Raw genomic sequence first — 17,032 nt, 5'->3', positions numbered from 1 at the left:
TCACCTGGACAGTAATGCCTCAGTATTTTACTGAGAGTCCTCTTATTTTTCACAAATCCTGAAGCCTTATCTGGATGTTAACATTTTCCCCAGGGGTTCTACTTGGTTGCAATATGTGGATGATTTGTTTCTTTGCTCTCTTCTTCTCAAGTCTCCTCGCAGAAAGACAGCATCCATTTGCTAAAGCTTTTATCCTTAAAGAGACATAAAGTCACCAAGGAAAAATTACAGTCTGATCAAACCCAGTTTTGATATTTAGGGCATCTGATATCAGAACAAGGGCTACATCTAGATCCAGATAGAATTCATGCTGTCGTAAGTTTTCCAAAACCCCAAATTAAGCACCAACTGCAAGGTTCTCTCGACTAGTTGGTTATTGCTGAAATTAGATTCCAAATTTCTCTCTTTGGGGCAAACCTTGGTACATTTCACTAAACGATAACAACCCTGACCCAATTTTTATGGGAAGACCTGGACGACATAGCTTCCAAGGCCTTAAGGAGAGTTTGATCAACCCACCCGCCACTGGTCATCCCCACGACCAGATTCCCATTTTCCTTTCCGTATATGAAAAGGAAGGGAATACCTTTGGGAGACTCACTCAAAAACATGAGACCATCAGTAACCCAAGGGGTATTCTAGCCAGCAACTGGACCTTGTGGCACAAGCATGCCCTCCTTGCCTTAGAGCCATTATGGCCACTGCCTTTTTAGTTAAGGTCACTGGGAATGGTTGTGGGAGCCCCTTTAGCCATTTTTGTACCTCAGGCAGTAGAAACCCTCCTGAATTCTCAGCACACTCAACATTTCTCAGTCACACCTCACCTCCTATGAAGTCCTTTTGTTAACTGCTCCTCACATAACTCTTTTCCACTCTAATAACCTTAACCCTGCTACTCTTCTCCCCTCTGTCACCAATGAAGTCCTTCACAACTGCTTAATGCTGATGGGTTACTTCCTGATTCCTCATGATGACCTGCAGGAAATTTCTTTGGGCAACTCTGACTTCTCTTCGTTCACTGATGGCTTTAATTTAAAAGGTGACAATGGCAAATATTGTGCTGCATATGCTATTGCAACTCCTTTTGATGTCATTGAAGCAGCATCTTTACATATGGCTACTTCTGCCCAATACTCTGAATTATACACTTTTACACAGGTTTGCACTTTAGCCAAGGGCAAAGGTGCCAATATTTATGCTGATAGTAGACATGCTTTCAGAGAAGCTGATGACTTCAGAATATTGTGGAAGCAACATAGCTTCCTTACTTCCAATGGAAATAAAATTAAAAATGCTCCTATGTCCAGGAGTTACTGGATGCAATACTTTTACTTGCTGTGTTACCTATTATTAAGATTCTGGGGCATTCTAAACTTGACTCTCTGGAAGCTAAGGGAGATCACCTTGCTGACATTTCCATAAGGAATGTTGTCCCTAAAGGAACCAACAACAGCCAAAACTCTGTCATAGTACAAAGGGATATTTCCCCAAATGATAACTTATAAAAATGTGCTAAAGAAGCCCAACAATTGGCCTCAGAAAAGGAAAAACAAGATTGGAAATTCAACAATTGTTGGTTTGATAAAAAAAGAAAGTTCTTGTTTGGACGAAATAATGAACCAGTCCTACTGGAGGCTCTAAAATTCCCACTTCTCACCACTGTACATGCATTAAACCATTGGTTTACTGACAAAATGATAGCCTTCAGAAATCAATATTGGTGGGAAACATTAATAAGGCCACAAAAAGTGCCTATCTCACTGTCCCACTGTCTGAAATACAAACCAGGAAAGTCTGTTTGTATTGCTCCCAGACATTTTAAACTGCCTAACGGACCATTCAAATTCTGGCAAATAGATTTCATACAACTTTCTCCATCTCATGGAGGATATAAATATGCTTCAGTCATGGTATGCATGTTTTCACATTGGACTGAAGCCTTCCCTTGCAGACAGGCTACTGCCTCTTCTGTGGTTAAAGTCCTTTTTGGAAAAGATTATGTCTACCTGAGGAACTCCACTCAAACTTCATAATGATTGAGGAACCCATTTTATTTGTCAGATACTTTGACAAGTCTGTGCTGTTGGCTGGTTTTACAGCACTTTCACTGTGCTTACCCCTGTGAATCCTCTGGTTTGGTCAAACACACTAGCACTAATGACATTATTAAGACTCCATTTGTCTCTGAAGTAAAGACCGGCTACGTCATAAAGTAAATACTTGATAGAGTCCCCCCTCCGTTTACAATATGAGCGGTAGTAATAGTTGTTCAACCTTAGCTTCAAGTATTGAGTTTTACCTTATAGTTTAAAGAAAACTTGAAAGGATGAACCAGTGGAGGTTAAACAGATATTTTTTCTTAATTGTGCTATATTTAAACTTATAAATGGCTTTAAAATTTGTTTCATTAACTTTTAACATAATATTTTGCCTAATTTTAGCTTACTATAGATGAAGGAAATGAATCACTAAGGGTAAAGATGGGAAGTTGGGTGTCTGGAGGTGCAGGAAAGAAACCAGGGGAGCATTTCATGAGAGTGGAAATTAAGAGAGGCTGGCGGACAAGATTCCCTGTGTCCCTCTCCCTTATTAGCGCTCTTGATTAAGTTTTGCTTTTGTGCCAGCTGGATTGGCTATTTTTCTTCAAAACCAATTTTCAGGTTACTGAATTTTATTGCAATAAAGTGTTATTTCCCACTTTTTCTTCTTTTCTCTCTCCTCCTATATCTCTTCTTCCTCATCTTCCTCTTTTTTCTTTTTCTCCTAATCTGGAACAATCTATATAAATTATTTGTCAAATAGAAACTTGAGGAAAAAAAAAAAAACCCTCAGCTTTAAACTTCTTTCATTGGCTTCTTCCTTTCTCTAGGAAACTCATCAATCTGTCTTCTGTTATAATTCAATGTCAAATATCATTTACTTTTCCAGTCCTTCCTCAACAACAACGGCCTTGTCCCCTCCCTGTCCCCTCAACACACACAAAAAGATCCACTGAATTGGTAAATTTCCTAAACAAGACACTGGACTTGTTTTCACACTAACAAACTATAAGATGCTTGGCAAGAAAGTTAGCCTCTAATAATCTTAGTTTATACATCTTTGAAGCAAAGAAGTTAAAGTGTATGTTTCCTAGAATTCTTGTATATTTTGGCATATAATGTCCTTAAATCACAAATTAGAGCTAAATCTGATCATCCCCACTTAATTGCATGGTATGTGACTTCCTTTCTTCATGCTTTTGTTACAAAGTATTCTAAACACTTGTCATAATTATATAGTTACTAACATCATATTAACTGATCCTGCGTGCATTTAATAAGAGCCATGTAAACCACCGTTTATTTTTGCATTATTTAAAGTCATCAAAAATGTGAGGTGTTTCAAAAAACAAAAATATGAAGTTGGAACTAGAGTCATTTCTTGATTCATTCACTTATATAACATCAAGTGTACATTTTACCCAAGTCACTTTCCAAGGAAACTGCAATCTCTGGAACATCATCTAAACTCCCTGTGCCTTAAACTCATTCCAGAAAAAAAATGGAACTGGATTATATATCTCTCAGGTCTAAATATTTTTTTCTCTTCCAGGTTGAAAAATAAAAGTTCACTTTAACGTTCAGGGGTAGTGATCATGTGTTCTCCACTCCTGGGCTTGCTCTCAGGCTCAGACTCTGTCACTAAGCTGCACAGCTTTACAAGTCATTTAATCACTCTGAAAATCTGTTCCCTCAACTAAGAGAGATGATATAAGGAGAGCATCTGTCACACAGTAATCCTGAAATAAATAGTATCACAACTACCTTCATGACTACTTTGTTGAAATTCTTTTTTTCTTTTACATTATAGATCTACTTTATGCTTTAACAATTATAGTTTAGCAACATAACTTAAACATATTTTGATGTTTTAGGATAATAATGACCTAAGGTCCTTATTCAAACATCAGTTACAATACTCCTTAGCAGTCTTTCTTCTGTGTGTTAAATCTATATTCCATTTTGACCATGGCCATGCAGGTCAAGGCTGCTTATTGCTCATTGAAAAAAGTCCAGACTTTTCAGCCTGCTATATAAGATCCTCCATAATTTTGTCTGTATCAAATCTCTTTCACCATCTACTATTTTCAAAACATACTATGTCTATAATGCACTTTAACTCCACGTAATCTTTGCCTCTTGCAATTTCTCAAATATGCCCAGTATTTTTCTGCCTCTCAGACCTTGCTCATGCTGCTTGGCCCCATTTAGAACACACAGCATCCACATCCAACTACATCAATATCTTACCCATTACCTGAGTTCAGCTCTGTTAACAATCTATCAACACCCCTGCTTGCACCTTAGACCAAGTGATTCTTTTTCCTTTGCATTCCTATGCATCTGACCTGGGTTTCTTTGATTATATTTACACATAGCTTCCTCCAATTAATTAATTTACTTTTCCCTTTCACCAACGAGGTTGTAAATGCCCTAACGTCTAAACCTTTTCAACATATTTCCTTCACTCTTTACATTGTGCTGTATAGTGTCTAGCCATCAGTAAATGACTTGCTAATAAATATTTAAATGAATATTTGGTTCTAGATAAATAACTTTCCTAAAGCTTGTATTAACTCCTACAATGAGAAAAATGGTGTGTCAGAATTACATTCTGGGATTTGTGCCAGGCTTACACTACAAAGTGAGAAGTGTTTGAAAAGGTAATACTGAAGGGTTAGAATTTTTCACTAAGAAGTGTTAATTGCAGTACTTTAGAATCTGAAAATGAGTTGAAATATAACCACACACTTCTCAGTCAACCAAAAAGTATAAGATGTAATATATATATAATAAATTGGAAATGATTATTTTAAAGGTTGAGACCATACCATATTATTCATACTAGAAAGAAAGTATTGAGATCCATAATATGAAGTATATTGTATTTGGTACTCTTATTCATGGCTAAACTTTAAATTAGGCTTCATCTCTTTGAGCAGTTTGTAATTATCTTGAATGTTCATTAGAGGAAAAACATTTTATTTATTTACTCTTCATTTTCAATAATTATAATAAGTACAAAACCACTTGTTTTTGGGAAAAAATTTTCCCTTCACTGGGGATTATATTTTATACTTTCAAAACTGATCCCTTTTCTAATACTTAAATATATTTACTATAAATCTGTAATTCTGAGCAGCTCATAGTACTATCTCGAGTATGAAAAAATATCTGAAGAATTTCTAAAAGATTGTTTAGAGATTTTAAAAGATAAACATTATTATTAACACCCCCAATGTGCCATCTCCTCTAGAGCTGCATAATATTTTTACAAAATTTGAAGAATATTATGATCTCAATTGCACTAAAGAAGAAATGGAGATCCAGAGCTGGGCTTATTAGTCTAATACTATGGTTTACACAACTGTCCAGGAAATGTTTTATGTTTTTTTGGATTTTTTGACATCTCTATTGGAGTATAATTGCTTTACAATGGTGTGTTAGTTTCTGCTTTGTAACAAAGTGAATCAGCTATACATATACATATATCCCCATATCTCTTCCCTCTTGCATCTCTCTCCCTTCCACCCTCTCTATCCCACCCCTCTAGGTGGTCACGAAGCAGCGAGCTGATCTCTCTGTGTTATGTGGCTGCTTCCCACTAGCTATATTTCACATTTGGTAGTGTATATATGTCCATGCCCCTCTCTCACTTTGTCCCAGCTTACCCTTCCCCCGCATCCTCAAGTCCATTCTCTAGTAGGTCTGTGCCTTTATTCCTGTCCTGCCCCTAGGTTCTTCATGATCTTTTTTTGTTTTTTGTTTTTTTTAGATTCCATATATATGTCTTAGCATACGGTATTTGTTTTTCTCCTTCTGACTTACTTCACTCTGTATGACAGACTCTAGGTCCATCTACCTCACTACAAATAACTCAATTTCATTTCTCTTTATGGCTGAGTAAACAAAAAGATCTACAAACAATAAATGCTGGAGAGGGTGTGGAGAAAAGGGAACCCTCTTGTATGGTTGATGGGAATGTAAATTGATACAGCCACTATGGAGAACAGTATGGAGGTTCCTTAAAAAACTAAAAATAGAACTACCATACGACCCAGCAATCCCACTACTGGGCATATACCTTGAGAAAACCATAATTCAAAAAGAGTCATGTACCACAATGTTCATTGCAGCTCTATTTACAAGAGCCAGGACATGGAAGGAACTGTTTTTTAAATGTCTAGAACTGTGCTTTCCAATACAAGTGGCCATTAGCTATATGTGGCTATGGAGCACTTGGAATGTGGTTAGTGCCACATTTTAAAATTTAAAAACTAAAGGAATGTAAAATGTTTTTCCAATAAATACAATATTAAAGTTTTCATAAGACTACACTTTCTTCACCTATTGCATCACTTTAAGATATTATTGTTTTACTTTAATGTGCATGTTGGGGCATGTGCCTCATTTCCAGTATTGCACGTAACTGCGTCACAAATCTAGATGATAACATATTGCTTCAACTCAAATAATTTTTTTTACACAGTGAAGTAATATTGTAATGTGTGTATTTGAATATTTTATGTGAACAGCATAAAAACATTTATGTAACTTGTAATTGGTAATTAAATGGAAATAATATGAGAGTTTTCATTATAATTAAAATATTTTTAGTTTACAAATAAGTATAGATGCACTGTAAATTTAGAATGAAAACATACAACTGTGAAGAATAAAATGGAGATGAGGAAGCTGGTACTATGACTAAAGGAATAGAAAAAAAGAGTGGAAGAAGGTTTGTCAAAAAGTTGTAATGAATGCCAGTTGCAATCTGCTGCATCAGAGCAATACGAAAAAACTTGTTTATTCACTGTGTTAAAAATTAAGATAATATAGTGAATAACATTAGGAAACATTTTCAGCAAATAAGTTTTCTATCAACAGTCAATGTGTCAACATTATTAGTTGCCTGAAATCAGAATTACATGTCTAACAAAACATTTTAGAATTATTTTTAACAGAATTCTTTTCTGAATCAGTATTGACATAAATAAAAAACAAACAAAAGTATTCTAAAGATTACTTTGGGAGATATAAATACAATGTTGATTTAAACTGCTGGCCATTATTAATGGCCAGCAGTTTAAATCAAACTAAACCAAAAAGTGGAATTCATAAACTTTAAAACATTTTAACATTCTTATAATTTTACAAAGGAAAGCAAAGATATTGTGCTGTATCCTCTGAGATATTATGTGTGACAAAGTTTTATGGACTACTATTTTAAGGATAGAATTGAGGATATTTCTTTCTAAATAATTGAAAAGGAAAAATGAGACTAAGAAAAATTTGTCCAATCAAAAGCAGTATGAGTAGGATTTTTTAAAGTAGTATTTAAAAAGCAGATTAGTGAAAAAACATAAAATAGGACGGTGGATCTAAATTAAACATATCAGTCATTGAAAAACAAGATACATTTAATAAATAAATTTTCCAATTCTAAATACGTGCAAATTAGAATTTAACCACCTAGCTAAATGCTGTTTTCCAGTAATTTGCCTAAAAAGTAAAGGTAACCAAAATTAATGGGACAGAATCAATATTTTAGAATTTTTATTTATTAATTTAGTTTTTAAACATGATTTGAATTTGTAATTTTGGCAAGCTCTAAAATGGCTTGGATTCTTGCACAATAAATGATTTTTATATGGAGGAATGGAAAAATTATTACAGTTATGGAAACTTTGTTACAAAATTATGAGGAAAGACTAAAAATGGCATATTCCTAAAGTAAAATATATTCAATTAAGCCACCATACAATGACTCTCAGAATACAAACCCTTTCTATAAAAAAAAAAAAAAAATCAAATTAATTTAAAATTGGAAAAATTGCAAACCCTTTTTTTTAGTTTTAGGTAAGTCATGCATTATATGAGACACTGTCCAATCAGTATTTTGGGAGCATTTTTCCTCCGAGGACATGCAAGTTAACAAAGACATGTTATTTAGAAACATAAAAATAGAGATTGTAGCTTAGATATTTTTGAATCATTCCCATCTGCTAAAGATGAATTTCAGTTAGATTACGGAAAAATTAATTTCTATCCTTATGTATAGTCCTTCAGCTAGTTATGCTGGGTCAAAATTCTAGATTCATTGGAATTAAAACTGATGTTTCCTTTATTGTTTCATTCCACTCTGTAATATATACTAAAAATATTTGTGCTCAGTTTTCTGAAGCAATGATATAAAAAGTATAATGTATACAGTTGTTAAAATTATTCAATATATGTATGCAAGTGCTATGAATCACTGCCAGTTTATGGAAACCATTGAAAGAGAGAAGAGAGAATAAATTTAATGATCTTGTGTTCTTCGCCAATTTTTGTTGGCTGTGTTATGGATGAATGCTATAAAGATTTACTATACTCTTAATTTAAAATTTTCTTGAAACGAAAAAGATTCTTGCCAAATGTTCAATAATCTAAGACAAAAAATTGTAATTTACATAATTTATCGATATGACATTGCATATGAGCAAGTGGAATTTGTAGCATCAAAGAAAGAAGTTTATTTGTGACCTAGCAAGACATGTACAAAAAAAAAAAAAAGAATTTATGTTGGAATGACAGCTCTTCATAATACAAATCAATGATAGTATCTACACATTTTCCAATATGAATCAATGTGCAGATTTTAATTGTAATTTACAGGATTATGTAAATTGTCCTCAAAATGTAAAAAAAAAATTTGAAGAACACTAGTACTGAGCTGACACAAAAGTTAATAAACATCCTTAACTTGGACAGACATAGTTTTGAAACCAAAATGCTTTTGATGCAAAATGAAAAAAAATTCTTCCGTAAAATTAGTTTTCGTAATTTGGATACTAATTATAAAATTAGTTTTCCTTAATTTCTATAAAATTAGTTTTCTTCTATAAAATTAGTTTTCGTAATTTTGGTAATGGATTTAGTTATTTGAAACCTTTGAAATATGCTTAGGACAACTTGTGTATATAAGTGTACTTTTAGAGACTGGTATGTTTATCAACTTTAAATGCAAATCAAGTATATCTGATGAAAATTTAGTGTCCAAATTAAGATGTGTTATAAGTGTAATATACACACCAGATTTCAAAGAAAATGGCACAAAAATTGTTAAATATCTCACTAATAATATTTAAGTTGATTACATGTAGAAACAATAATATTTTTGATATATGAATTTAAGTAAAATATATTATTAATGTTAATTTTAACAGTTTCATTTTACTATTTTGGTAAGGCTGCTAGAAAATTTAAAATTACATATGTGGCTCACTTATGTCTCTATTGGACAGTGCTCATATGGAATATAAATGAGGCAAGGTTGTTGAATGTCTTGAAAACTACCATTTCCCAGGCCTAAGAGAAATATACTTGGCATATGGTTGGTAGTTAACAAATACGTTTGGGTGAAAAAAAAGTCTACAGTGTGTTTATATCTGAGAGAAATTTTACAGTATGTGTAAGCAGAACTATTTTCTTCCTCTATTTCTCTGTCTCTGTCTCTACTTTTTTCTCACTAGATGTGATCATAATTAAAACTTCAAAAGTTACAAAGTTTAATATCTGTCTTGTGATGCCACTCTGGAGAAATTATTTGGTATGTCATTTTGACCGGGTCACAGCTATCATTCTTTTTTTTTAACATCTTTATTGGAGTATAATTGTTTTACAATGGTGGTTAGTTTCTGCTTTATAACAAAGTGAATCAGTTATACATATACATATGTTCCCATATCTCTTCCCTCTTGCGTCTCACTCCCTCCCACCCTCCCTATCCCACCCCTCTAGGTGGTCACAAACCACTGAGCTGATCTGCCTGTGCTATGCGTCTGCTTCCCACTAGCTACCTATTTTACGTTTCGTAGTGTATATATGTCCATGCCACTCTCTCACTTTGTACAGCTATCATTCTGTTTCCCCACATTTTAAAAACATAACAGGCATCATTATATACACACTTTGATGTTACCTGCTCATATTAGAGTTTTACAAATTTTGATTGTGCAAGTAGTGCCTGCTTTAAAAAATTCAGACAATAGACAAATATATACTATAGAAATCGAACATTATATTTCCCTCTGAAAAGTAATTTTTAGAAGATTTTAATATATTGTTCCATATTTTGTTTATGCAAATGCAAACATGTATTTGTTTTTTAAAAACAGGTGGAATCATACTATACGTGTACAATGGGTGTATCTTTTCATTGTTACCTGCCTTGATACCGGAAGGATTAATCTCATTTTTTCTTTCAGTCTGTCACTGAGAAAAATCTATTACTCTAGTCATCATCACTTTTGGCCAGCACTCTCATCCCATTATGACATTGCTATATTTAGCCTTCCTTCTTACCCCTGCCCAAATACCAAAATTCCTTCCTCTGAATCTTATGGTATAACCAGTCTTCAGCAGGATTCCCTGTACCACATGCTCACCTCTCTTCTGATCATTCCCTTCCCAGTGGGCTAATTGGTTGAAATTTGGGTCTTTTCTGAGGACACTCCATCCCTCAGGGTTTTTTTACATGGCATATACCACTCTTTTTGAAATGGGGGGAGTTTTGCTCCTTAATTCTCATTGGTGTTTCCAAGCTATTTTCTCTCTGTAATCTCTAACTCCCTCCCTGAGGTTTCAATGTTATGTCATCAGGTGTTTCCTCAGCTATCTCACTTTTTTTCCCCTCTCATTATTTTCTGAATCTAGTGTCTGGTGTCAGTCTTATTTGTATTCTGGCTTACTTTCCTTCTCTTTAATACTATGCCTGGTAAAACTCTTATAAACCTTCTAATATTCTGAGTTCTCATTTCCTGGATTTCTTCATCCTATCTGACCCTCTCCCTCTCAAAACCATGGTCATAATCTTGATTTTTTCATTATCAAATACTCTAAAATCTCAGTTTCAAGTATCCCGCTCATTTCCTCTAGTGCTCTCACTCCCACAGTATTTTGACCCTACCAGGGATCACAGTCTACTGATCTTACAAACATTTGAACGTCTTTTGGCTTCTTGATGGCTCCCTGAGCTAGCTTAAATTTCAAGTCCATTCATATAAATCTATTACATATACCCTCAAATCTCCTGCCATATCCTCATTTTGTAATTTTTCTGGCAAACCCCCAATCCTAGTTAAATTCTATCCTCTATCTACTTCTACCTTCCATCCCTGCAGGTGAATATGGCTAGAGAGAAGTTACCTGCCGACATGTCTCACTTTAAATCTCAAATGAGCCTTGAATGCTGTCCTAAATCTTAGCATCATCTTTTCTACTCTCCTAGGTAACTACTTCATATCTTTTCCTCTCCTCAAAGTTTCAAGACCCCCTTGAATATTCTCAGTCTCAACAATGCACTGCTTTCTGTTTGAGTTTTCCATGTCATGACCTAAAGCCTCTCCCTTTGTACACTTTATCTCATCTTCTCTTAGCTACAAAAGTGTAATTATCTACCAATAGTCCTCTGTATGATCAGTTCTCTCTTTTCCCAATTTATTTCTATTAGCAAGTAAAAATGAATATATTTTCTATCATCCTAACAAAGGAAACTCTTTTTTCTCCAGTTCCAGCTACTGCCCATTTTGCTCGCTTGTTTACCCATTCAGAAAACTTGCTGTTATGCTTGCTGTATTGTAGTTGTTGTGAGATATATATATATATATAAATTCTTTCATACACCCACTCCAATCAGGGTTTCAATAACACTGTACCAAACTCACTGTTGTCAAGGTCACTATCACCCTTTGTGTTGCTAAATACAATTCTCAATCCTCAATCTTCATTCTAGTTGAATTTTCAGTAGGATTTCATTAATAAATTTATTATTCCATTCTCCCTGAAATATATTCTTACTTGGATACATAGTGCCACATGCTCCTGGTTTTACTTTTTTCCCTTCTCAGTCTCATTGGTTACTTTCTTCCTCATTATCCTAATGTCTGAATACTATAGTGTCCCAAGATTCAGTCCTTGGACCTCTTTTTTATCTATACTCCTTTCCACAGAGTGGCTTTCAATTCTACCTCTTAGCTGATAATTCCTGAATTTGTACCTTCAGTCCAGCTATTACAACTCCAAACTGCCTACTCAATATGTCCAATGGTAGTAGTCATTTCAAACTTAACATGTTACAAACCAAACTCCTCATATCTGTTTTTACATCCCTGAACCAATCTCACACTTGTTTCTTCTGAAGAGTTCCCCATCTCAACAAAGAGTAACTCTATTCTTCCAGTTTAATTTGTGGAGGATGGCAACTTTAAAATTTTACATTTAAATCATGAAGTATAGGTTCTTTTAAAGATTATTTCTAGTATTTTTTATAATTGTTAGAGGTAATACTCGACATTAAAAAAATTACTCAAGGCTAATTTTGTATGCTGACAATTTAGAAGCACTTTCGGTGAGTATATTAAGTGAATAAGGTTTCTTAGAAAAACTGTCCAAAAAGAAAGCCAATCTCTTGTTTGTCCTTAAGTATATTTTTTTTAAAGAAAAAAATCAGGAATTTAAATTATCTTATTACACTGTGGGTTGCTTCAAAAAATTAAAGATGATGCTAAACATTTCCTTCCTCTTAACTTTCTCAGTATCAAATCAATTAGAGGCCACCAGGAAACTCTAAGGGACATCTATTAAAACATTTCAAACTCAAAGGGAAAGTCACGAAATAATTTCCAGGTCATTTGGGAATTTTTAAAAACACCTTGAAAATACATCTCCCAGAATTGCTAAGGCTAGGATAAAATAGTTTTGAGAATAAGAAAGGCAATTGTATTTTATGTTTAGATATGAAAATAATTAGAATGCAATCATATTTATTAAGGTGTTCATTTCCTAAATTATGGTTGTGAACTAGTCGAAAGGGAAGTAAGGGAAAGGGCATTTGCCACTTTTTCAAAGTGTCTACACTGGTCACCAGAAAACACAGTAAGGAATCAGGAGTAAGCATGTCTATTTTGAAAAAGTTCTAAATATAATTCTGAAAGCATTCTCATCAATTTTGAGAATAAATAGGAATGTATTTTAGAGAAAGGCACACTCTTAGAAGACTTGAAATATGTCAGCAATAGGAGAGGTGGAGTTTAACTTGGACTTGAACAGAACTTAGAATTGGAATCAGAGGCAAAAAGAAGAAATAATATTTCAGGAAAACACAGATATGTTGTCAAATATATCGAAGTTAAAAAGGAAGGAACTGACAATTGCAAATGTGGTGAAGAGTACAAAACCTATGCGTTTAGACACAAATCATTCCATTTACCTGGAAATGCTATTTTCATCCTAGGATAAATATTTAGCGAACTTGATGAGTTAGGGAGTAAATTTAAAGACATTAAATGGAGAAAGGAGGGTGAATAATTAATTTTTTTTCTTGATTATGTATCAAAGTTTTTATTATGCATTAAGGACTTTAGGTTCATTATCTCATTTAATTCTCAAAAGTCTGTGAGGTAGGCACTCTTATTTATCCTTCCTGACAGTTCAGGAGACTGAAGCAGAGAGGTTATATAACTTGCTCAAGGTCATAAAACCAGTGAATAGCAGACCAAAGTCCAAACTCAATTCTGTATCACTACACATCCATTGATATTGCTAAAACTAAAAACAACAGCAAAACAAAAACTGGCAATACTACTTGCTGGTTAGGAAGTGAAGCACCTGGGCTTTCCATACAATGCTAGAGGGAAAGCTAATGACATAGCTATTTTGGGAAAACAGCTTGGCAGTTTCTTATATAGTTAAACCTACATTTATCACATATCCAGCAATCCCACCCCTAGGTATCTGCATAAGAGAGATGAAAAGTTAGGTTTACACAGAAGTCTGCATATGAATATTTATAATATCTTTATTTACATCCTCCAGTTGAGACCAGCCCAGATGCCATATTGAAATACTACTCAGAATATGAAGGAATAAACTATTGATTATTACAACAATATGGATAAATTTTAAATGCATTTTGCCAGACCCAACGGGCTACTATTTTATGATTTCATTTAGCTGACACTCTGGAAAAGGCCAAAATTATAGAGATGGAAAATAGACCAAGAGTTACCAGGGGATAAGAGTTGGGGCAGTGGTTTCCTACAAAGGGAAAGAATTGTAGGGGCATTGGAACTGTTCTGTATGAAACTGTTGTTTTGGATACTTAATTCTATGCCATTGTTAAGACTCTATAGAACTTTACATCATAAAGAGTGAATTGTACTGAATAAACTTCAAAAGAAACAAACAAACCGCCATGGCATGAGGGTGGTGGTGGAATACTGATTATGACAAATAAATCTAACTATATTACAAATGAATCACATAATCACACTGAAGGGCATGGGGAATAAGGAAGCTGACTTCAGTAACTGTGGAATTATTTTGAATGGATACACTAAGTGTACTGGGCACTGCACACAAATATTGTACTCTGGTAAATGCATTTCTTACAGGAATATGTGTTGGGAATTTTGAAAGGACTTTATACTAAGATTAAACCAATAAGTAGATAATGAGAGCCAGGTTTTTCATGGTCTGAGAAGGAAGTTACAAATAGGAAAGGGAGAAGGCTAGAATAAACTCTGTGTTGCTGGATTGGAATAAGAGCTATTAATATGGACCCTTTAAAAAAGTTATGTATACAGATAAATATGGAGATAGGTGATAAGTACAGATGTGTGGATGTGTGTGAGTGTGTGTGTACATGGGTACAGATACACTAGCTTTGTCCACTAAGAGGCAATAAAAGCAGTGATATCTACCCAAGTAACAATCACAATACCTAGCACCCAGAACTGGTTTTTAAATAATCTTTCTCCAGTGAAACTATACAAGGCTTTTTGGATAGCTAGAAGGACTCCAGAACTGAGGCAGGAAAAGTAAAAAATGAAACTGGAGGATTTTTTAGTTTCAGAAAGCAAGAAAGTGCTAAAAAAAGAAAAAGAAAAGAGAATATGAGGCACAGGATCCCATATGGAACAGCTTGCAATGGCTACAAGCAAAACAACTTGTGTGGCAGAAGAAATAACTCTGGTCTTGGGTTATACCTCAAATTAAACAAGAAGAATCAATACATATTTAAGTAACTGAATAAACACCTAGTGAGTAGGGGCAGCTCTCTTCCTGACAGAAGAATTCCAATTAATAAATGTAGGTAGAATAAAGGAAATAGGAAATCATCAGAACCATAGTAATAATTGCTGCAGGCAAGATCCATTTATAGATGTTAAAATGAGGGAACAAGAGTTAAAGAGAAACAGGTTCTTTGCATAATTTCAAAGTATCTCTCCCCAGATATTCAGTAATTGCTAAGAGGAAGATAATTACTTTACAGTGTAGAATCCTGGCAGACACCACTTTAACCATGGGAATAAAGTTAACATGACCAGTAGTATAATATTCATGGACATTGTGTGTCTTGAATGATGCACCAAGGAGAGCACATCGCCTCTGTGGTCTTCTTCCCAATAACATATGACTCCAATCTAAAAGTGAGAAAATACCAGACAAACCCAGTTAGAGAGCCATCCTACAAAATAACTGACAAGTATCCTTGTCAAAGACAAGGAAAGACAGAAGAACTGTTAAAGTTTGGAGGCGACTAAGGAGAAAGAACAATGTAATGTGGGATCCTGAAGTGAATCCTGGAATAGAGAAAAAGTCATTAGTGAGAAAAAGGTGAACTCTGAGCAAATTGTGTAGTTTAATAGTATTGCTTCAAAGTTAATTTCTTATTTATGACAATTGCTCTATGGTTATATATGATAGTAGCATAAGAGAAAGCTGGATAAAGAGTATACTGGTTTTGAAAGTGTGATGTAAGATGAAATTATCTCAAAGTAAAAATGATGTGTGCTTCTAGTCAAGATAATACTATAAGGACATGTTTCTATAACCCCTCTCATAACTCTAAATCCATTAAAATAATAGGTAAAATGTAAAAGATAAAATTATAAATGATAGTGCCATGTCCCCCCAATATAAAAAATCTCCTCGCAGAGCAAAAACAGAAAAGATCAGTGGTAAAGAGAGCTGAAGTCACAGGCCTACTGAGCTCTGGGTCTAGAAATAGGCCTAGATGGCTAAAATAGAGTAATCGGAAAGAACAATGCTTCAGGTGTGGTAAGGCAATGAATCCAGTCTTAGTGAAACAAGGAATCAGAGAGAAGAGAGAATGACATTATAAACTGGATTCTTAAACAGCCACTCTAAAACTTTCCTCCATAGTTTTCTTTACTATTACAAGTTACATATTTAAACATATTTGAATTCTCAGCCTTCTTTAAAGTTAGATTAGGACAGCTTCTAGTCATTGAGATGAAAGTGTTAGTTTTGGGTGAGGGTTTCTTGGTCCAAACATAATTTTATTTGAAGAAAATCCTTGGGCCATTCCTGTTATTTCTGCCTGAAGAAATAACATGATATCTGGACTTGCAGCTGTTGTATTAAAACTGTAAGAATGAAACCACACATTATGGATGACAGAGCATGAAGACAGAACCAGCTTTCTTGATGTCATCTTGGGCTTTATAACAGCCATGGTTTCTTGCCTCTGTACATTTTGTTATGTGAGAAAAACAATCCTTCATTTGTTTGAGCTACTGTTTTCTTTTTTACTCAGCAAAATACAATTTTAACTAGTACAGAGAAAAGCTAAACTCATGCTTCTTGAGATGAACATGCCAACATAATTCTAAACATGAGTAAATCTTATAGAAGAACAAATAAAAACTAGTCATAAAAACATGAATTCTTTCTAGAAGGGATGAAAAAAATTTGAGCATCTGAAAAAATCTCCAGAATAAGTATGTTTAGAATTTAAAATGGTAACTGAAGAAATAACATCTATAAAATAGAACAAAAATTCATGAAATAAAAACACATAACTAAAACAAAAACAGTAGGTTCAAAAAAATTTTTGAAATCATGGAGAAATTTTTATTGTATAAACCCTTAGCAAAGTAAGAATAGAGGCGATTTTCTTAATTTCATAAAAGATATCTAAGGAAAGC

The sequence above is a fragment of the Balaenoptera acutorostrata genome, chromosome 4 (assembly GCF_949987535.1).
Source record: "Balaenoptera acutorostrata chromosome 4, mBalAcu1.1, whole genome shotgun sequence".
NCBI classification, from domain to species: Eukaryota; Metazoa; Chordata; class Mammalia; order Artiodactyla; family Balaenopteridae; genus Balaenoptera; species Balaenoptera acutorostrata.
This window is presented reverse-complemented; position numbering follows the sequence as displayed.